The 22,494-nt window shown below is 39.8% G+C and overlaps 2 long non-coding RNA genes across 2 annotated transcripts in view; one reads left to right on the top strand and one right to left on the bottom strand.

Annotated features, from left to right (window-relative positions):
• The window catches only part of LOC120514441, a 59,726-nt gene extending 44,355 nt beyond the window's left edge, over window positions 1-15,371 (top strand). The window contains exons 2-3 of the long non-coding RNA XR_005630460.1: window positions 9,421-9,552; window positions 14,649-15,371. This is a non-coding gene — a long non-coding RNA (uncharacterized LOC120514441). The remainder of the gene's footprint in view (window positions 1-9,420; window positions 9,553-14,648) is intronic.
• Window positions 15,372-20,630: 5,259 nt separating this feature from the next.
• On the bottom strand, window positions 20,631-21,315 carry LOC120514442. The gene is made up of 3 exons (XR_005630461.1): window positions 21,262-21,315; window positions 21,053-21,157; window positions 20,631-20,696 (listed from the first exon to the last, which is right to left on the bottom strand). It is a non-coding gene; the product is annotated as an uncharacterized LOC120514442 (long non-coding RNA).
• Window positions 21,316-22,494: the final 1,179 nt, after the last annotated feature.

Below are 22,494 nucleotides of genomic sequence, written 5' to 3'. Positions count from 1 at the left end.
TGCCCAATCAAAATAACAGATTGGGAAAGTGGATGACAATTCTATAGGGGGTATCATAAAATTCTAAGGGTTATGTTAATCCAGTTCAGAGTCACAACGAGGAAAAACTGGGTGCAAGGCAGGAACCACTATTGAACTGGGCACCATAGTCAATTGTAGGGCATAATTATTCACTCACCCATACAGGGCACATTAAGACCTACAATACACATACTTACGATGTGGGAGGAAAACTGGAGTACTGAGAGAAAAACTCACATAAGCACAGTGAAGATGTGCAAACTCCACCAATGCAAAGACTGGGCCCAGTATTTGAACCCAGGAGAGTAGATCCTTGCGGGTGCTTACGTGTCCAAACATTTCCATTAAAATTTGCATTCATGAACACAGTGTGTCTGGGGCTACTAGGACACAGCAGGATAGACAGATACATTAATAAGCAAATGAATAATGAAGTTTACAAAATAATAACTGTTACATAAGAATAAATGAATGGTCAAATAAAGGCTAACATAAACTAAATAAACGTATGTACAATTATGTATCTATCTTTGACTTTGTAAAAACGGCATACTTCACTTTTTACATTTTTTTTTCTTTGACTCTTATTTAAGGTTATTCTATTTCTAAATTTTTACAATTGTGAACAATAAGGACAGCCATGAAATGAAAGTTTCTATTTTGCTATTATTTTCCTAAAAATCATAACACCCCAAATGGAATTAAGTGCAAGTGTGACATATTGCTATAACTTCTCCAAGGCTTATCACAAGTTTGTTTTTCAGATGTTTTTGTGGGTGTCTGAGATTCACATCTATTATATTTTCAAATTTCAGAAGTCAGGAAATGTGCCTCAGTTCTTCATGGCAATGTTTTGTTCAAGATGTCGAAAACACTTTTTTGAGATTCTGATTGATGTTCATATGTTTGCACTAGGCAATTTCTGCAGATTTCTTAGCTGCATATTCATAACGTGAATCACCACATCCAAAAGTTGTCCTTTCTATTAGATTCAGATCCGTTGACCGAGAAGGCCACTGAAGATCACTGAACTCATGGTCAGTTTGTGATAACTTCTGCTTTATGATATAGTGAATTATTATGCTGGAGGTGGCCGCCGCCCTCACATTTAGCACAGCTCCCTCAATGCTGTGTAATGAGCCCACTACTCTATGCTCAGCACACTTATGACTGTATGTCTAATTACTCCAGCAACACTTATAATCAAGTTCACTGATGATACCGCAGTGATAGGCTTCATAACCTGTGACGATGAGTCTACAGACAGGGACGAGGTGCAGAAGCTTGTCAGTGTGGAGCTCCAGGAATAATCTCTCACTCAACACCCACAAAACTAAAGAGATGGTCTTTGACTTCAGGATGCACAGAGCAGCACCAGCCCCTCTATACATCAATGGGAACCTGGTGGAGAGGGTCACCTCCTTTAAGTTTCTGGGAACTTACATTTCTGAGGACTTGTCCTGGACAGCAAACCACTCTGATAGTGGTCAAACATCCCAGCAGTGACTACATTTCCTGAGACTTCTCCAGAAACTGCTACTCGCCCTGTCAAACCTGCAGCACAAAGTTTCTTCCTCACAGTAGAAACTGAGACTTGCTTGTCTCAGTCAGAAATTTGTCTTCTGATTGGGTTGTGACTTTGGGTCTGCCAGATTTCTTCCTATCAGAGTTTCTTCCAGTTTCCAACTGATTGTGTAGGACACTGTACTCATTGACACTTTGATTTTTTAAGCAGTTTTTCTAAATGAAAGGCCTACACATCTAAGACTACTAATGCTCTGTCTCATTTAATTTCTTCCTCATTTTCTTGCCATTATGAATTGTATTAAAAGTTTTCTACAGTGTAATATTGTCCAAGTAGTACTTGGGTGGGTAGATAGATAGATAGATAGATAGATAGATAGATAGATAGATAGATAGATAGATAGATAGATAGAATCTGAATATGATCTTCTACCGCTCAGTCTTCAAGAGTGTTTTGCTTGCTGTACAGCAGCTGACAGGAAAGCTCTGCAGAGGGTAATATCCACAGCAGAGAAAAGCATTGGCTGCTCTCTGCCCTCCATGGAAGATATCTCCAGTGCCCATTGCCTCTGCAGAGCCAGGAAAATCATTAAAGACCTTTCCCATCCTGGCCATTCACTGTTCACACTACTGCCCTCCGGCAGGTGGTATAAGAGCATTAAAAGCAGAACAAAAAGATTTGCATAGAACTCAAAGAACTGTTAAAATTGTTTATTTTTTCCCTGAATGTATGATGATTACTTTAGTGGATAATAATTCCCATCCCTTATTTTTTTAAGTACTGTCTGTATTTATTTCTCATAGGATGTGTGCTTTTTATATTATTTGATTGCCGTTGTTTGTTGTACTTTCACCGTTTACAGATGTACAATACAATACAATACAGTTTATTTTTGTATAGCCCAAAATCACACATGAAGTGCCGCAATGGGCTTTAACAGGCCCTGCCTCTTGACAGCCCCCCAGCCTTGACTCTCTGAAAAGACAAGGAAAAACTCCCAAAAACCTTGTAGGGAAAATGGAAGAAACCTTGGGAAAGGCAGTTCAAAGAGAGACCCCTTTCCAGGTAGGTTGGGAGTGCAGTGGGTGTCAAAAGAAGGGGGTCAATACAACACAATACACAGAACAGAACAAATCCTTAACACAGCATAATAATAAAAATTTTAGAAGTACGGAGCAGAATTTAACAGTAGATGATATCACATAATAAGATTTGGATATTTTTAGAGTTCTGGAGACCTCATCCATCAAGCTGCCTCCCCATATGGCCATTTCACGGCTGAAACGTTGCTCAGATGAAAGGACCCATCTTTCCCATGATTCCTGTGATCCTCCATCAGGGATGACTTTACCATAGGCAGGCAAACAACTTGATAGGTGTGCTGTGGCACCAATTGCCACATTTGGGTACCGAGAACAGAAACAGAATAGGTGAGGGTTAGTATTCAATCCTAACTATCATGTTACTTATGTTTTAGTGCTAATAACTAACAACAGAGATGCAGTCTGTACAGTTAATCAGCAGCTCTAGTCAGGATATGCTAAACTGAAGTAGTGAGTCTTCAGCCGGGATTTAAAGGCTGAGACTGAAGGGCATCTCTTATGGAAGCAGGCAGACCATTCCACAGTTTAGGGGCCCTGTAACTAAAAGCTCGACCTCCCACTGTTATTTTATTAATCCTTGGAATCCTAAGTAGACCGGCATCTTGAGATCTTAATGTGCGCTCAGGTTTGTAAGTCATGATAAGTTCAGACAAGTAAGCCGGACCTTGGCCATTTAATGCTTTATATGTTAAAAGGAGGATTTTGAAATCAGCCCTAAACTTAACCGGGAGCCAGTGTAAGGATTTAAGAACTGGAGTTATGTGTTCATATTTTTTTGTTCTTGTAATAATTCTTGCAGCCGCATTCTAGATTAACTGGAGGCTGTATAAAGAACAGTTTGAACAGCCAGTGAACACCGCATTGCAGTAGTCAATCCTACTAGAGATAAATGCATGAATTAATTTCTCACAATCCTGTTTATTTAGAAAGCGCCTTAATTTCCTAACATTTTAAGATGGAAGAAACATGTTTTGGACAACTTTGTAATATGTGCTTTAAATGACATGCTAGAATCAAAGATAACTCCTAGATTGCGGGCTGATTCAGTAAAATTAATTGGGATTCCAACTGAGTTAAATGACAACAAAATATTGCTGTGATCAGCGTCATTCCCTCCAACAATTAACATCTCTGTTTTATCTGTATTTAAAGACAAGTAGTTCTCATTCATCCATTCCTTTAATTCACTAACACAACTAATTAAAGACAACATCGGAGTAACTTCATTTGATTTAAAAGAAAGGTATAACTGGGAGTCATCTGCATACGAGTGAAAATTAACATTATGTTTCCTAATGAGAGATCCTAGTGGAAGCATGTAAAGTGAAAACAGTAAAGGTCCCAGTACTGAGCCCTGCGGGACACCATATTGAACTTCTGTGTATAATGATGGAGTACTGTCAGCACATTTCTGTACATATTGGAATCGATTTGATAAATAAGAACTGAACCAAGCGAGCACGGGGCCTGTAAGCCCAACATCATTTTCAAGCCTGTGCAATAAAATAGAATGGTCAATGGTGTCAAATGCTGCACTTAAGTCCAACAACATAATTATGTTATAAAAGATGTAGCTTTTATAATTTCATTATATTGGTACAATGACAATAAGGGCTTCCTTCTTTCCTTCCTTCCTTCCATTAAATTGTAGCGGGTTCAAGAGGATTGGAAGCGTGGAGCTGACCCGCACTCTTACAGTCCCAAGGTTTAATGTGTTGTGCATTCTGAGGTGCTTTTCTGCTCTCCATAAATGTACAAAGTGGTTTTCTGAGTTATCACAGCCTTTCTGTCATCTTGAACCAGTCAGGCCATTCTCCTTTGACCTCTTTCATCAACAATGAATTTCCATCCACAGAACTGCCACTTATGAGATGTTTTTTTGTTTTTCGCACCATTCTGAGTAAACTCTAGGGAAAATTGTGCATGAAAATCCCAGGAGATCAATAGTTAAAGAAATACTCAGATAAGCCTTGTTGCTACCAACAACCATATTACCTTGGTCAAAATCACCAAGATCATATTGTTCCCCATTCTAATGTTTGATGTCAACTGAACCTCCTGACCTGTATCTGTATGATTTTATGCATTGTGCTGCTGTCACATGATTGGCTAATTAGGTAATTGCATGGATAAGCAAGTGTACAAGTGTGTCCAATAATTCACATAGGGAGTGTATGTTATTTTAATAATAATAATAATAATTTCACATTATTTATATAGTGCATTTTCCTTGCTCAAAGCAATTCACAAATATTCAGAAGGCTACAAAAAAACACAGAAAAACAATAAGAATGAATACAAACTAATATCAAATATTACTATATTTTTTTTCATTTTATTGATTTTATTAAAATCAAATAACATTCCATACAAATAACTAAAGTTTTACCAAAATAGGTTTGAAACAAATCAACCCCCCACCCCTGAGAAGGAGAGCTAGGCCAGCAGTGTAAAAAAATAAGTAAATTGTTAAATTAATGAATGAATAAAGATAAATGGAGTAAGTTTGCATGTTCTCCCCGTGTTTGTGTGGGTTTCCCCCCACAGTCCAAAGACATGCAGGTTAGGTGTATTGTCCCTAGTCAGTGCTTGCTGTGTGCATATGTGTGTGCCCTGCGGTGGGCTGGAGCCCTGCCCAGGGTTTGTTTCCTGCCTTGCGCCCTGTGTTGGCTGGGATTGGCTCCAGCAGACCCCCGTGAGCCTGTAGTTAGGATATAGCGGGTTGGATAATGGATGGATAGATGGAGTAAAAGTGGGGAGAGAATCTGCTTCCTCAATTAAAATGCTTATTCTAAAATGTTATTGATTAGATCCTGCCAGGTTTTGAAAAGTTTTGTATAGATCCTCTAAGTGAGAATTAGATTTTTTTCCAGTTTCAAATAGTATATAACATCAGTTACCCAATGACTTAAAAGAGGACAGTTAGGATTCTTCCAGTTGAGCAAGATAAGTCTGCGTGCCAATAGCGTAGTAAAGGCAATTATAGTTTGTTTGTCCTTCTCCACTTTAAACCCATCTGGGGGTACACCAAACACAGCTGTTAGTGGATTAGTAGAGATTGTGACACCAAGGCTGACTGAAAGGTATTTAAAGATTTTGGTCCAGAATGATGTTAATTTGGTGCAGGCCCAAAACATGTGGCCGAGTGAGGCTGGAAAATGATTACAACGTTTGCAGGTTGGATCTTGCCCTGGAAACATTTTGGACAATTTTAAATGAGACAGATGTGCTCGATAGAAAATTTTAAGTTGAATAACTCTATGCTTGGGTGGCACGGTGGCGCAGTGGTAGAGCTGCTGCCTCACAGTTAGGAGACCCAGGTTCGCTTCCCGGGTTCTCCTTGCATGGAGAATGTCTGCGTGGGTTTCCTCCCATAGTCCAAAGACATATAGGTTAGGTGCATTGGTGATCCTAAATTGTCCTGTGTGTGTGTGTGTGTGCATCCTGCGGTGGGCTGGCACCCTTCCCAGGGTTTGTTTCCAGTGTTGGCTGGGATTGGCTTCAGCAGACCCCCGTGACCCTGTAGTTAGGATATAGTGGGATGGATAATTCTATGCTTTGTGCATATGGTGCTCAAGTGAATTCTGTGCACTGCTGCCTTCCACTCCTTTTCTGAGATGTTGAGTGAGAGATCCTTTTCCCACTGTACTCTTGGATCTTTGAAAGGGAGGGACTTTAAAATGGTTTTATATATTATGGAAATTATGTCTGAGTCCTCAAGACTGATCAATATTTTTTCCGGCATAGAGATAGTTAGGAGGTGAGGGAATCTGGTTTCTAAGTTTCTAATTTGAAGGTAGTGAAAGAAATGTGTTGCTGGAAAGTTAACTTTGGACTGTAATTGTTCATAGAATGCAAAGATGTTGTCTATGTACAGATCTCTAAGTGATTTAATCCCGAATGTTTTCCAAACATTAAAAACTGCATACATTTGAGAAGGTTAGAAAAGGTAATATCAAATATTAAAAAACAAAAAAAAATTAGAATAAATCATGAAACACAGGGTTCTGAAAAAGAAAAAGAAAAATATAAAAACAATGCAAATTGCTAAAGGTAAACAATGAACAAACAGAATAATTCATGTATGCTAATATGCAGTGATATCACTATAGACATGAAAACACCCATAATAATGATTTTCAGTAAAAGAAAACTTAACCGAGATGTAGAGCACAGTGGCAAAGCTGTTAATGATGCCACCTCACAGACCCAGTGTAATAGGTTACGATTCCACTCCTGGTCACAGATCCCATATCATCAAGGTTTTTCTCTCACATCCCCAGAAAATATGTGTGCTGAATTAATTGATGAATGTAAAATGACTCAGTAAATAAGAGTATAAGTGTGTACATACAGTAGGGGTGTACATGTGATTGACTGCTGCACTATCCATGGTTGGTTCATGGTTTGCCCCATTTAGGCTGCAATAGGCTGTGGTGCCCCCTAGGAAAGAACTGGTTTAAGTGGGTTTGAGTATTTTATGTTCTTTTCATGCTTAGTGTTTGATGGTGGTGTCTCGGTGCCCTCAATGAACAACCTAGCATTACAGTGGAGTAAATAATTGATTTGTTGTGGTTTTCTTTCCTGGTCTCTTCCTTATTCATGTATATTTCTTTGGTCTCATTTAATCTCATCTACAGCTGTCCTGAATAGTTAGTTGGCCTTGCATCCTAAACAGGTAAAACTAATTTCCCTTTTTATAAATCTGTTTATTTTTTGTTCTTGTTGTTTTGTTTCCTTTACATGGAAACATGGAGCTAATGTCTAACCTGAAAGCATTGAGCAGAAGGCAAAAACCAAATCTGACCTGAATGCCAGTCCACCATAAGGCACAGTTACCCACAGATCCACAGCGAGTACAATTTGTAGTTACCTGTCAGCCTAATGTGCCTTCAGTACTACTCAACTGTCCCTGCTAAGAAATAAGCTCAGAGATATGCAAGTGGATTAGTTTATAGCGTCCAGGACAATGGACAGATGAACAGTCTGGAAGACTTCAGTTTGTTAGGCTCAAGAACTGTGTCTCTGAAAAGGATGTGTGCACCACAACGAACAGCCATGTCTCCTCTTATTAATAATAATAATAATAATGATTTCTTTACATTTATATAGTGTTTTTTAAATAAACACTGCAGAGATACGGAGTGAACTAAATTACAACTGTTTTTATATAGTGCTTTTCTCGCTTCAGTGAATAGGGAGCCACTTCAACCACCACTAATGTGTAGCATCCACCCAGATGATGTGACAGCAGCCATTTTTGTGCCATTACACTCACCACCCATTAGCCGTTAGGTGGTGAAGGGGTGAGAGAGAAATCCAATTAGCGATAGGGGATAATTAGGGGGCCGGAATAACTAGACCATGGTGGGCAATTTAGCCAGGGCCTCGGGATACACTCTACTCTTTATCAAAGATATCCAAGGATCTTTAATGGCCACAGAGAGTCAGGACCTTGATTTTACATCTCATCTGAAGGATGGCGCCATTTTTACATCACAGTATCCCCATCACTGCACTGAAGCATTGGGATCTACATTCAGATGGACAATAACTGCAGTACTAGGTCATGTCACTTGACTCTGCACGGATGGAGTGTATTGACACATCCTCTCCCTAATACGCGAACATTGACTACTTTCAGCTAACACATTTTTCAGAAGAAGTTACTTGAGTCAGATGGTTTCTCTTTTTTGTAATTTTGCGTGTGTAACTGTGGGCAGTTATTGTTTGTATAAAATTTCTTGAGGTTCTGTAAAAAGCAAATATTCCCCTTGGGAGGGAGGGAAGATCGATTAAAGGAACAATTCTATCCATCTATCTATCTATGTAATGTGGGAGCAAATCTGTGGCAAAACAGAGATATTGTGTAAACATCACAGACAGTGACAGAGCTGGAAAATGAACTGAACTTGCCAGACTTGTAAAATTGTTCAGCTAATTGCTATGCCACAAGGCTTCACATTATTTCCAGAACTACTGTCTTAAAGAAATTGCTTGAATGACTGCAGGTTTTTCTACAATAATTGTAAAATAGCACCTCTCAAATATACATGCTAATATTCGGTGTTATGATGTATATAATTAAACAACACATTTTTAAACCCACTTAATCCAGTTGAGGATCAAGGTTGGCCGAAGCCTATTCAGGCAAGAACTAGGCACAAGACATAACCCATCATGGAAGGAGCTCCCACTCATTGCAGTGTCCATTAATGTACCTTATATACAGGCACAGGGAAAACATGCAAACTCAACTCAGACCAATCCTGGCATAGGATATCAACCAAGCATGCTGGATGTGTGAGCCAGCAGCACTAACCACTGCAGCATCATGTGAGCATAAATGAAAGTGAAAAATAATTATGGTGGCAAGGCTTCTGTATTGTTTTTATCTTCAATGCCTGTCACTAAGCTGGCTGAGAGGACACAGGTTATGGTCACTGGATTTTCCCTTTTAGATTCTTAGTCAATGTGTGAATCCTCTCTTGTGGAAAGTAGGTTCCACCTTCTGCTTTGCCTTGCATTAAAGCTGAACTTCAACATAGGATCACACTCAAAAAAAGGAATCTCCTTTAATCTCCCTTTCAAGTAAGTGATAAGTGAGCCACACGTATTGCATTTGTATATATCTGTATTTGCAGGATTTAAAATTAATGAGTCAAATAGAATGAAAATAAATAAATATTGAAGAAAAAATGGAGTCATATAAAGTTATAATCTGCCACCAACTCTATTTAAAGGTCCGTTTTGTTTTTTTTTTCAATGTAGGCATCAGATGAAACAATGGTGACCAGTCGACAGTTATAAATATTTTGAGGACTGTGATCTTAAAAGGGAAGGGAAAGATGGTCGAGACATTTTTTAACTGTTCTTCATGCACAGGAACTACCGATCCTCCAGGTAAGAGGCCCCCAGGCAGTCTTGCTACCTGACAATGCTAACCACATTTTTATCTTTCCTGTTAATCTGCTTAAAAGGACTGAGATATGAAAAAGGTGCACTTATTAGAAAATGCGGGAGAGTGACAGTTGGCGCTCTGCTATCTTTGTTTCTTTTGAGTTACTAAAAACCAGAAAATTCATATTTGATGCTCACATTCATCTGATGGCAGTTGGCTTGTGAGGTTTGGGAGGGGGTAGGTTACTTAACTCTACCCTCTATGAGGGACTCCTGGGGGATGGAGAGGGCAGCTGGCCTGATTCCTTAGCCTGATTCTTCGCATTTGATAGAGTGCTAATCATCATCAAAGGAGTGGGCAGCATCTTGAATACATCATTACATCTAGCCAGAACAGTTGTAATTTAGTTCACCCCATATCTATGCTGAGTTTATTTAAAGAAAAAAGGTTTTCCAACTTGAACAGCATAATGTCCAATACAACGTCAGGTCCAGCCATGTACCTGATACAGCCTGGTTAGACTCTTTTTCCTCCACCTTGAAAGAGTATCATGAAGATCCCTCAGGCTTTTTGAATTTCAAGCAGGAAATGACATATATATTCCAAAGGCATTTCTCGCTTGTGGTAGCCAAACATTTTAAGAAACCTCACCCAATCTTGGGAAAGGTGAGCAGGGAGTAGATCATCACAGGCAGATTCACAATAACAGTCCAGCTCAATAGGAGCAGAACTGTGACTTCAGACAATTGATCACACACCACCACTTCCACCCCTGTTTGGGACCATGACAAGCAATTTAGTTCTACAAACTCTAAGCCTAAGTTTGTCTTAAATTTCAATGCCCACTGCCCAGTACCAAATCTGTATGTCCTCAGGTAACTTGTTGATGCACGTCTGTTTAAATGTCCCAGTCATGAAGTTCGCTACAATAACAAATGAGCTATGTGTTTAACTGGCTGGTTTGCTCAGACTATCCTGGACTGATATGTGGCACAAATTAAATGTGCCCCCCTCTAGTATTTGTGGAACTGTTTTCATAGCCTTAAGCAATTATTATTAGTCTGACATCGAACAGCAATAATTTAACCATCCCATTTCACTACCTGCCTGTTCGGTTCATGGCTTCTGGAAGCTGTAGCCCATCCTGGTGTCAAAGCAGCAACCAAACCTGGATGGGATACTAGTATATCGCAAGGTACATTGAAGCACACTGGGTGAAAACTCAAACAACACAAACACAAGCAACGTTCACACAGAAGCCCCTTCAGCACAGAAATAAAGCAGAGCTCTTGTGTTGTGAGACGGCGACACTGGGCTCTCCGACCAGTGCGACCCAAGGCCCGAAAGCCTGCAAAAGAGCATTTAGCAAGATTTACACCATTTAGTTAAATACTTTGGAGAACAGCAATGGCTTGCCACAGCAGTCACATGGTGCCGTAAACTGTTTTCAAATGTTGAACATAATAAAGGTAAGGCATATAAAAGAAGAGAATATGCAATCAATCACTTTTCACAAAACAAAGAATGCAAAGCTTTGTTAAGCAGGATTTCTGCTCAGAGAATAGCTCCATATACAGACGTCATTTTGAAATAACGTTTGCATATTTTTCAGTCTCAATGAGTATGATTCTCTTTTTTATGTGAACCTTTTAGATGTAAGAATGGGAAAGGAAGGCAATGAATTGCTTTATTAAGTGTTGCCCAAGAATGGTCACTGCACCAATGGTGGGGTTAACACTAAGCAGGGAAAATAATTGGATCAGCTTAGCATATGAGAATGGCAAGATGGTTATTAGATATTTTCTATAATAAAAAATGACTTTCATAATGCATCTTTTTCCCACTACAGGGTTTGTTCAAACTCTGCGTCGAAAAGGCTTATTCCAGGTACCTCATAATCCCAGACTGGGGAAAGTAGGTTGGATAATGATTAAATGGATGAGTAGTTAATACTTGTTTTTAAAATTATTATTATCAAGGAATCAAACCACAAGCAGCTATTCAGATGAATGCTTCATGTCATCAATACGGAGCCACACAGATAGTTGGCCAGACCTCACACATACTCAGCAGCTGCAGAAGATAATAAAGATAAAACAATTTCAGTGTAAACCATCTGAGTTAACCTGTAAACAAAAAATTGTGTATGCGTGCTTCATTTAAACAGTTGTGTTTTACATTACAGCATATTACTTGTGATTTCAAGTAATGTTTACAGAGATAAAGTTAGATATTGGAGCTGTTGTACTGGCCCATGGTGGTCACTTCACGCCCGTTTGAACTGCCACACAATGAGTCTTTGTTTATCATTATCTCCATTCTAAGTGAACTCAGAAACAAAGTAACCCAATAAAAGCATCAATAACAAAAATGTATTTCCACTGTGATATTAAACTTTGGGGAAAAAACTTAGTACAGTATTTCAAATAACACAAAATCAAATAAAATGAACACCTACTATAGTAAAGAAAGAAAATAATACATACAAACTCATTTGAATTCATATTTCAGTAACTATTAGACAGAGTGAAAACCAAGTTTATTGAGTTTACTGTCATGTATACATGGTAGACTGAAATTTGTACCTGCATGTCTCCAATAAACAGCTGTTTAAAAAAATAATTAAACAAACAAATAAATAATATACATAGCCTTTAACTTGGCACTTACTGAATCCCTGTACATAATAAGTTATATTATAATAGTACCAAGGTGGGCCTTTCCTAGAAGCATTAGGCACAAAACACCAGGAACGAGCGGAGGACAGAGTGTCAGGCCACTCACAAAGAGCAAATGTGGAATTTTGATTAAACCCAACATGCACATCTGTATTAGTGAAGAAGAGAACCCACAAAGATTTAGGGAAAATGTACAAACTTGACTGGGCTTGGGTTTTGAATGTAATACTGATTTTGTGGTATGGCAGTGCTAATCACTGTGCTGCCTTGCTGCTCTCAATTTTTTATGCTACTTGCACAAGTATCAGGCAAGTCGGTTTCCCCTCCCTATTAATTTTATTGTGTATAATTTCCAACTTTAAACCATCTAAACCTGAAAGGTTGGATGTAATCATTTTCAGGTGCTATGTAATTATTTAATGAGGGAGAGTGCGGTTTAAAGTGATTAGCACCTTAATTACTATCAACTTCATTACTTTAGGTTAAATGATCAAAGAAAGATTTAACTGATACTGAAAAATAAAAAACTGTAAAATCCCTTTCAGAAGGATGCAACATTTTGAAAATGGCTAAACTACAGAGTTATGACCACCAGACAATCAAATGTTTTATTGTAAATTGTCAAGGTTGCAAAAAATGCACAGAAAAGAAAAATAGCAAGTTAACTGCAACAGACTATAGAAGAATTAAACATGAAGCTACCAGGTACTCATTAGCCTTCAGAGCTGACATATTTCAGAACTGCAACATACCTCTAGTGTGCAGAAGTACAGTAGGAGATGTTTCACAGAGATTCACAAGTTAAGGCGTCAATATTGGGACAAGAAATATCTGAAGGCTGATTTTTTCAAGGTTTTATGGACAGATAAAATGACATCAACTGGATCACTTATGGATACAGGGCACCGGTTTGAGTCAGGTGCCAGGAAAGTGGGGTGGCACTGTTTTGGGCTGCTATCATTAAGGATGAACTAGTAAACCTTTTTAGGTTGAAGATGGACTGAAAATCAAATCCCAACCTACTTTCCTCAAACAGTGGCACAGATAGAAATGGGCAGCATTCAAGGAGATCATGATCTTTATGCAGAACAATGCTCTATCACATGCATCCATGCACTTCACTGCTTGGACAGCCAGCAAAGGCCTCAAAGATGGCTGAATAATGACCTGGCCTGCTTCCTCATCTGATTTAAGTCCAATTGAGAATTTGTGGGCTCTCCTCAAATGTTAGAGCTACAATAAGGGGAGGCAATAAACCTCCTTGAACAGCATTTGAGAGGCTCCTGCTACAGCAAATGTTCATCTTGAAGAGATCAAGAAGTTGACAGGCTTGATGAATGGGGGGCTCATTGGTAAGGTGGCTATATTGGTCATTGAATATTTCTGATAGAACAAAAATTTTATTTGTTAATTATTATATATCACTTTATGTTGCATATTTGTTCCACCTACTGTAAAACTTTAGAGTAAACAAGCAAGTGAGGAAAAAAAGATTTGTAATTGAATTGCCTAATTATTGCACAGACTTAACAGTCGCCTAATATTTGTGCACACTTATATTTTCCCCTGGGAAAAAAAATCAAACTTTTCTTTAGTTAAACATTCAGGTTTGATGTAAAATAAAAATTGGATTGACTGAGAGAGTTGTTTTTGTTCAACAATAAAATTAATCTCGAGGAATACCACTTTCCTAACTATTTAGTGTATGATATACTATTTATAATAATTGAACATTGTGTTTCTGTATGTAAATTATATATCTCTAACACAGTTCTATTTTTACTTCAGTTTTGAATTGTTACACTGGATAATATACAGTAAATATAATATATATCTATTTCTAACACAATTCTACATTCATTTCAGTGTTCAAACGTTACGCTAAGTAGTTGGCTAAAACTAAAACCACTTTGGTGAAGCGAGTGGAAAGAACTTCTGGACAGAGTGGTCATTTCTTTAACAAAAGCGCCCTCTTATGGCCAAACAACACTAATACATTGGCAATGTTCCCATTGACTTGTTTGCCATCTCCTGTTTAGGGTAGCTGATTTCGCCTCTAAAAATATTTGCTTTTCACTTTTTTTTGTTTAGGATCGTATTACGTCCTAAACACCCACCCCCAATTTTCTGAATATTTATTTGCTTCAAGAGAGTGGGAGACACAGCAGAAACATTGAATGCAAGGCAGAAATGACCCTGGGATTTAACACCAGATAATTTCTGGACAAATTCATTCACATTTATTTATGCAGGACCAATTTAAAATACAAAGTGATTAAAACTGCACTCTAACAAATCAAAGCATGTAATTAAATCAGTCAATAAATAATTCCCTTTCTTCATTTATTTAATCTTTTAATTTTAATCTCTCCACCCAGTTTTCAAACCTGTCTAATCTTATTTTACAATATTTTTGGCAGTTTCAGACAGAAGACAGGAACCAACCATTGGACTGGGTGACAGGTCTGTGCAGTGCACACCCATATGAGGCCAAATAAGAGACTGTAAAAACTTTTTTGGATATGGGAGGAGGACCATCAACATGAATACAGAGACAGCATACTGGGATTGAAATCTAGTCACTGTCAGCGGCTGTACCATCGTTCTGCCTCCTTTTTAATTATAGTTATGTTAAGTTTTACAGAGTCTAACTTTTGCAGTGACCTTATGATTCAAATTATATTTTTGAATTTGAAATAGTATAATTAAGCTGGACTCTAAATATCACTAAACTCTGATGCCGACATTGCATTTGTTTAGAAATAGGGTTTAAACATGTTGATATCGATTTTTTGTTTCTGTTCTGGTTTCTTTACACATCCAACAGGTTATACAGAGCGTCCTTCATTTTGGTAAGCCTCTTTCTCACTTCTTATCATTGATTAGTTTGACCTGAAGCGTGTTCCACAGAATGAAACTGATAACACCGGGACAGATGGGGGCAACAGGGTGGCACTATGGTTAGCAATATAAGCTCCGGCAGACTAGGTGTGAAACCCAGCCTAATCACGGTCTCTCTTCAGTTTGCACATTCTCCCTGTGTCAAGTTTGCATGTTTTCTTCAAAATAATTACCTTTTAGGTCAGCTGACAACTATGAATTTTGCATAAATGTGTCCTGACATGGATTGACAATACGGTGCTCTTATCTTCTTGTACTTAGTGTTATAGGGATAGCCTCCATCTCCTATGGTCACAGAACTGATTTCAATGAATGAGCAATTTAGACAGGAAACATACAGTACTTTTGAAACTGAGCGCCACAAAGCAGACAAGGACAATAGAGACACAATCAGATATACTGTACAGTCATGTGCAAAAATAACTACACATAAGCAAAATGAGAGAAATCAACACTTAAATGAGAAAAAACATAATAAATTCTATTTTGTAATTATTTTTCCAACAAAAATAACAAACAGGATCAATGAGAAATAAAGAAATCCTTACTGCTACCTTGTAATATCAATAAAGAAAATAATTATATTCAAGAACCACTAATGAAGTTTATCTAATTAGATGACAAGGAACTGGTACCGACTCCATAAAGAATATAAAGATATTAGATATAAGATTAGATATAAATAGGTAGCTATTTTCATGATTTCCTTTGCCTCATCATGATTCAACAGCTCATGGTAAACCTTGAGGGAAAGGACAAGAAGCTCTGGATGCCTTAGTGCATGCTATTCTCACTTTTCAGGATGTTTTAGAGAAGGACATGATGCAGAAGGCAGATGTGCAAAGAAATCCAATATTCCTGCCAATTTAAGAAATAACTGGAATGGAGGCCACTTCTAGTCTTGTGTCACAATGTTAGGGGATGAGACCAGAGAAGTTCAGTTCATATCCAGGTCAACAAGATAAGAAGAAATTCCAAAGATGTCATCCAAAGAGAACATGCCACACCAGGGACCCTGTTCATAGTAACGAGTAATTAAAAGGCACGTCTGTTAACTGTCTGTTGCCCCCCAAAAAAATCTACTCTTATTCTTAATTATTAGATGCTTGCCACAGCCTGCAGAATGAGATTCTTAAAAAAGGCTAAACAGTAGGGCTAAAACACAAGTATATAACTAGGCTAGATTTCCCTAACAATAGCAACACTGTCCATTGTCTTTTGAGGATTTCCCAGGTACCCTGCTTGTTGGTTTCCTCACTGGTATTTCTTTTGAAGGTTGTACCAAGAGGCATATCCACTTGACTACTAAACTACTTCCAATTGCTTTTCTCAATCTGGAGCTCCCACAGCACTTTTAAATTCCCTTTGATACTCACTTACAGTGAGTGATACTAGCAACCCAGCAAAAGGAACTTCAGTCATTCCTTTTAGTTACTACCCAAAGTGCCTCAGCATATGTAAACTGAAAACTTCATCCAAATATTTGACATCTCCTTCACTACAAACATTCGTCACCTGATTTGCATGGCCTCAGTCCTAATACTTGTCTCTCATTGAAAGGAAATCATGTTTACTCCTGTATAATGGTGGTATAGTAACACACCACTTATCTTTACAGTTCTGACTCCATCATTTAGCTCAGGCTCAGAGGACTTAATCTCTTATCAGTGGTTTAGCTGGCTTACTTTCAGGACAGGTGTGAACCTCACTCTTGCAGATTCTGGCTGTGTAAAGTCTGTTGTGTTCATGTAGGTTTAGCCCAAGTCCTCCAAATCTCTCCAACATACCTAAGATACTGTATGTGGATTATGCGAGCTGATATGATAAAATTAACTTTTGCCAGATGGCAAAAACTGGATGACAGGCTATATTCAAGCAAATAACTTTTTATATAGAACACTTCACATTGTCAATCTCAGAATATCAAATACTTTTATAAATATAACAAAATAAAACACAAAATAGCCATCTATTAAAACTGCTTGTTCCAGACTAGAGTCATTGGAAGCCAGTAATTATAAAAGTGAAAATAACATTTAATAAAAAATGCATATTAGCAGCATGCTGTATAAACCTGTAATGACACTTGCTTATTAAACGTTACAAAGCTATAAGGCCTCATCTGAACTACAGTGTGCAGTTTTGGTTTTAGGACATAACAGCACTAGAGAAATTAGAGATTTGCTACTAGGCTATTTCTAGGATGCCAGGGTGTGTAACAAAAGCCTAAAGGAGTTGGATATTTTTACTAAACTGAATGTAACAACATGTGCTGAGAAACAGGGAAATTATGATGATAGCATGAAAGGTCAATAGCATTGGTTAAAGACAGGAGGTATTGTTGAAAACTTCTTAGAGAAAGGTACCTCACGGCGGGTCTCAGAACAGCATTTGACCGGCCGGGATGGCTTGTGCTTTGTTTTTGTAAATATTATTTTTTTTCCCTTATTCATATAAATATCTCTTGCAGAAGTGCCGTTGGCGTCTCAGAAGTCGGCACAGCTAACTTTGGGGTGGAGGTATTTATTGGGTTGTGGTTAGTGGTGCACTGTTTATTTTTGTATATACACTTTTCTATATTTTTGAATATTTTTGGGTGAATCCTGTATTATACACTGTTTGGAGGAGCAGCTTCCTGACTTGGATCACTGTGGAGGAAGACAGCTTCACATTTTGTTTTTGTGTATATATTTGGATTTCATTAGTTTGTGTGTATTTTACTTTTTCTTTTGGGACTTTCAAGCAGCACTGTAAATATTGTATACAGTCATTTCTGGGCTCCATTTGATTTGTTTTGTGTGTCCTTTGCAGTATTGGACTGTGTTTAATATATATAAATCCCAGGACATTATTTTTGATTATTTTCTTTAAGTGCACCTGTAAATAAAACCTCACTTTATTTTTCAAAACCCAACCCTTTTTGTGTCTGTGTCTCCCTGTCTTACACCATCATCCTGGTCACGCTCGGTCCCACATACTAGACACCTAGAGTGTAGGCTGGTGATTCCAATTCCCACTACACGGGGTGTCACATTTTGGTGGCAGCGGTGGGATCCGACCAGAGGTGGTAAAACGTGAGACAGTATTTTTGATTTTGGAGTACAGACAAAGACAGTTTTGGCAGTATGGCTCCAAAGAAGCCTCAAGGAGTTGGCACTCCAGACCGCAATACAGGAGTGGTCTCCGGAGCAGCACAGGCAGGGGAAGAAGTCAAGTCACTGGGGATATCCGTACAGTGGAGACACTCTTGCGACAATTCATCGCTGTGCAGGAAGACAAAGACCAACGATTGGAACAGCGATTCAAAAGTCTGCAGCACCAGTTTGCCCAGCTACAGGGACAGGTGAATTTGGTGCAACAGTCGCAGTCCTCCAACTGGATGAATCTGTAGAAAGAAGTAGAGGAGCCTCAGCAAGAACATGGGAATACCCTCGTCTGATGCCCTTCCAGGAGCCCGAGGACATAGAACATTACCTTTCAACATTGAAAGGGTGGCTACAGTGTGTGACTGGCCAAGAGCAGATTGGGCAATCCGTCTTGTTCCTTTACTTACAGGAGGGGCCAGGGCGGCATTTTTGGCCATGCCAGTAGAGGAGTCCCTGATCTATGACTCATTAAAAGCTGCCATCCTTGAGAAGTATGAGATCAGCACTGAAACGTACAGGGTGAGGTTCCGTTCTCTCGAATGGGAGGAAGGTCAGTCTCCTAAAGAACTTCTGACACTGTTGAAAGAATTATGCACTAAATGGTTACAACCCCAGAAACACTCAATAGACCAGATAATTGACTTTATTCTGTTAGAACAACTTTTGCAGGTATTTGATATTAAAATCCGTACATGGGTAGAGGAGCATCGGCCAAAGACTTCCAAAGAAGCAGCGGAGCTGGCTGAGGTATTCCTGGCTGCCCATCGTCCAAGGAACCTGCGGAAGGAGGATAAAGTCATTCAGAGGCCCAGAACACAGCTAAGCCCACAGGTATGTCTCAGGGTGAAATGGGTCGTGGTCCTACAAGATTAGTCAACCCACCTGCAAAGCCAGATTATAGGGAGGGTTGGTTGTGTCATGGTTGTGGACAGAAAGGCCATCTAATTAAGTTTTGTCCAAACAAACGTAAGGAGGCAAAATTTTGTTTTGTTCCATGCCCCCTACCTGAGAAGAAGACACCTTTTAAGAATAGGGAGAAAATTCTAAGGGTTACTATGGCAGGTAAACTGTACCCTGCATTAATAGATACAGGAAGCACCCAGTCTCTGGTGAGGAAAGACTGTTTGGTCGACCAAGTGGTACAGTCAGGTCAGCAGGTAGTATTGAGGTGTGTCCATGGTGAAGAAGTCACCTATCCTCTTGTCCGGGTGAACCTGGAGATTCAAGGTTTGGGATATGAGTTGCCCATGGGCGTATTAGACAACATGCCTTACCCAATTCTACTAGGGTTGGACGTGCCGGGGATCGAAGATCTCTTACAGAGTACTCTGCAGGCGGAGACTCTGATGGTCACAAGGGCCCAGGCGGCAAGGCAAAAGCAAGATGCCCAGGATGGCTGGGATGTGCTGCCATTTGGGGAAGCTGACAAGACAGGCACGGTCCGTAAAGCCCGTAGTCAGAGAAGGCGTGAGAAGCTCTGGGGCGTTCCCCAGAAGCAGGGTGAGCTCATATTGCCTTTGGATCTCACAGGAAACAGTAGCGACTTACCGAGTGATGTGGCTTCCGCTCAGCGGGATGACCCCAGTCTGCGTGTCTGCTTTGACAAGGCCACAAGGGGGTTTCAGTCTAAGACAGGAGAGAAATTTATTATTAAAGATGACCTCCTGTATCATCAAGATGACCATGGGCAGAGATTGGTGTTGCCATCTAGTCTGAGGGCAAAGTGTTACAGATTAGCCATAGCATTCCCTGGTCAGGTCATTTGGGGCAAGTAAAAACATCTGATAGGCTAGCACGGCATTTCTATTGGCCAGGATGGACTAAAGACGTAACAAATTATATAAAAGCATGTGCAGAGTGTCAGAAAGTTGGACCAGTGAAGAGAGGAGACAAAGTTCCACTAATACCTTTGCCTGTAGTGGAAGAGCCTTTTTCCAGAATAGCGGTTGATATTGTGGGTCCTGTCAACGTAGCGCACTGGACATAAATATATTCTGGTAGTGTGCGACTACGCAACCCGGTTCCCAGAAGCCTTTCCCCTGAAGAAGACAAATGCAAGTAACATTGTGAGGGCTCTAATACAGCTATTTGCCAGAGTGGGGATCCCAAGAGAAATGTTAACTGACCAGGGTCCAATCTAACAGCAAAATTGATAAGACAGGTGAATAGTTTGTTAGGAATTCGGGGTTTAAGGACCACACCCTATCACCCGCAGACGGATGGGCTAGTGGAGCGATTTAATGCCACCTTAAAACAGATGCTGAGGAAATTTGTTAGCGTGACTGGATCAGATTGGGATCAGTGGCTACCATACCTGTTGTTTGCTTACCGGGAGGTTCCGAGGCATCTACTGGATTCTCTCCGTTTGAGCTATTGTATGGTCGGCATGTGCGAGGACCCCTTTCTGTGCTAAAGGAAACCCTAGAGGGAGATAGAGACAGAACTGAGTCACAAAATGTGCTAACATTTGTCCTTAAGTTGCAGGAAAAATTCGCCAACCTGTCGCAGTTTGTTAAAGCAAATATGGAAAACGCACAAGCCAAGCAGAAAGCGTGGTATGACAAGGCAGTCAGAGACCGAAAACTTACAGTTGGACAGAAGGTACTGTTATTATTGCCTACTTCAGAGAGCAGTCTTTTAGCCAAGTGGCAAGGGCCATACACAGTAGTTGCTCAAAAGGTCCTGTCACTTATGAGATTGATATGCCTGATCACCCTAGGAAATTAAGGCAAACTTTTCATATTAATATGCTGAAGCCATGGCAGGAATATACTAACCCTTCAAGTCAGCTATTCATTCGTAGCGTTCCAGAAGAAGAGGAATCGGAGGAGCAGTACTTGCCATCTTGCAGAGAAGTCCAAGTGGGACCATCATTGGAACATCTTGAAGAGACAAAAAGAGCAGAAGTACAACAATTGATTCCAGAGGGTCTGTTTGGATCTTTGCCTGGTAGGACTCCTCTAATACATCATGATATTCGCCTTACATCCCCAGGTCCTGTGAGAACATCCTACTGTAGAATTCCTGCACGCCTACAAGAGGTTTTCGAGAGGAGCTGAAACAGATGAAAGATTTAGGCATCATCGAACCTTCAGTGAGTGACTGGTGTAGTCCTGTGGTACTCGTTCCTAAAAAGAATGGACAGATGAGATTCTGTGTGGATTACAGTAAGCTTAACGCCATCTCAGCTTTTGATACCTACCCAATGCCTAGAGTGGACGAGCTGGTAGAGCAGCTAGGTCCAGCAAAATATTTAACAACAATTGATCTTTGCAATTGGCAGGTCCCACTCAGAAGAGGCAAAACCACTTACCGCTTTCAGGGCTCCCGGAGGTTTGTACCAGTTCACGGTCATGCCATTTGGGTTGCATGGAGCGGCAACTTCCAGCCTCATGGACAAAGTGCTGCAAGGAGCAGAGAGGTATGCTAGAGCCTACATAGATGATGTGGTAGTATACAGTAAGACCTGGGAGGAGCATCTAAAACACCTGGCGGATGTGTTTGAAAGGTTAAAAACAGCTGGGCTTGTGGTTAACCCTGAAAAAACAGTCATTGCCAAAGAGGAAGTGCAATACCTTGGGTACACCATAGGGGGCGGTTTGATCCGACCCCAAATTGACAAAATGGCCGCTATAAAGGATCGTCCGTGTCCTGGAACAAAGAAGCAGGTCCGGTCATTCCTTGGTTTGGTGGGGTGGTACAGAAGATTTATCCCCAATTTTTCGATATTGCAGCACCCTCACCGACCTGCTTAAAGGATCTGCACCACGAAACGTCAAATGGACAGAGTCATGTGAAAATGCCTTTCAATCTCTGAAAAAAATATTTTGTAAGAATGTTGTATTGCATTGTCCTGACTTTGCAAAACCTTTTACTTTGCAGGTTGATGCCTCGGGGGAAGGTTTGGGAGCAGCCTTGATGCAGGGAGAGGGTGACGAGAAGAGGCCAATTTTGTTTATTAGTAGGAAGCTGTTTGACCGAGAGAAGAAGTACGCTACCTTAGAGAAAGAAGGATTAGCAATAAAATGGGCTGTAGATAGCCTTAAGTATTATCTACTGTCCAACGAATTTATTGTGGAGAGACCACCGAGCATTGCAGTGGATCCAAAAGATGAGGCATTCTAATGCTCGTGTGGCCGCTGGTATTTGGCTCTCCAGCCATACAGGTTTCAGGTATGTTATGTTGCGGGAAAAAGAATCTAGTGGCAGATTATTTATC

This window comes from Polypterus senegalus, chromosome 14 (genome assembly GCF_016835505.1).
Source record: "Polypterus senegalus isolate Bchr_013 chromosome 14, ASM1683550v1, whole genome shotgun sequence".
Classification (NCBI taxonomy): domain Eukaryota; kingdom Metazoa; phylum Chordata; class Cladistia; order Polypteriformes; family Polypteridae; genus Polypterus; species Polypterus senegalus.
Note: the sequence above shows the minus strand (reverse complement) of the source record. Positions and strands in the feature narration are given on the sequence as shown.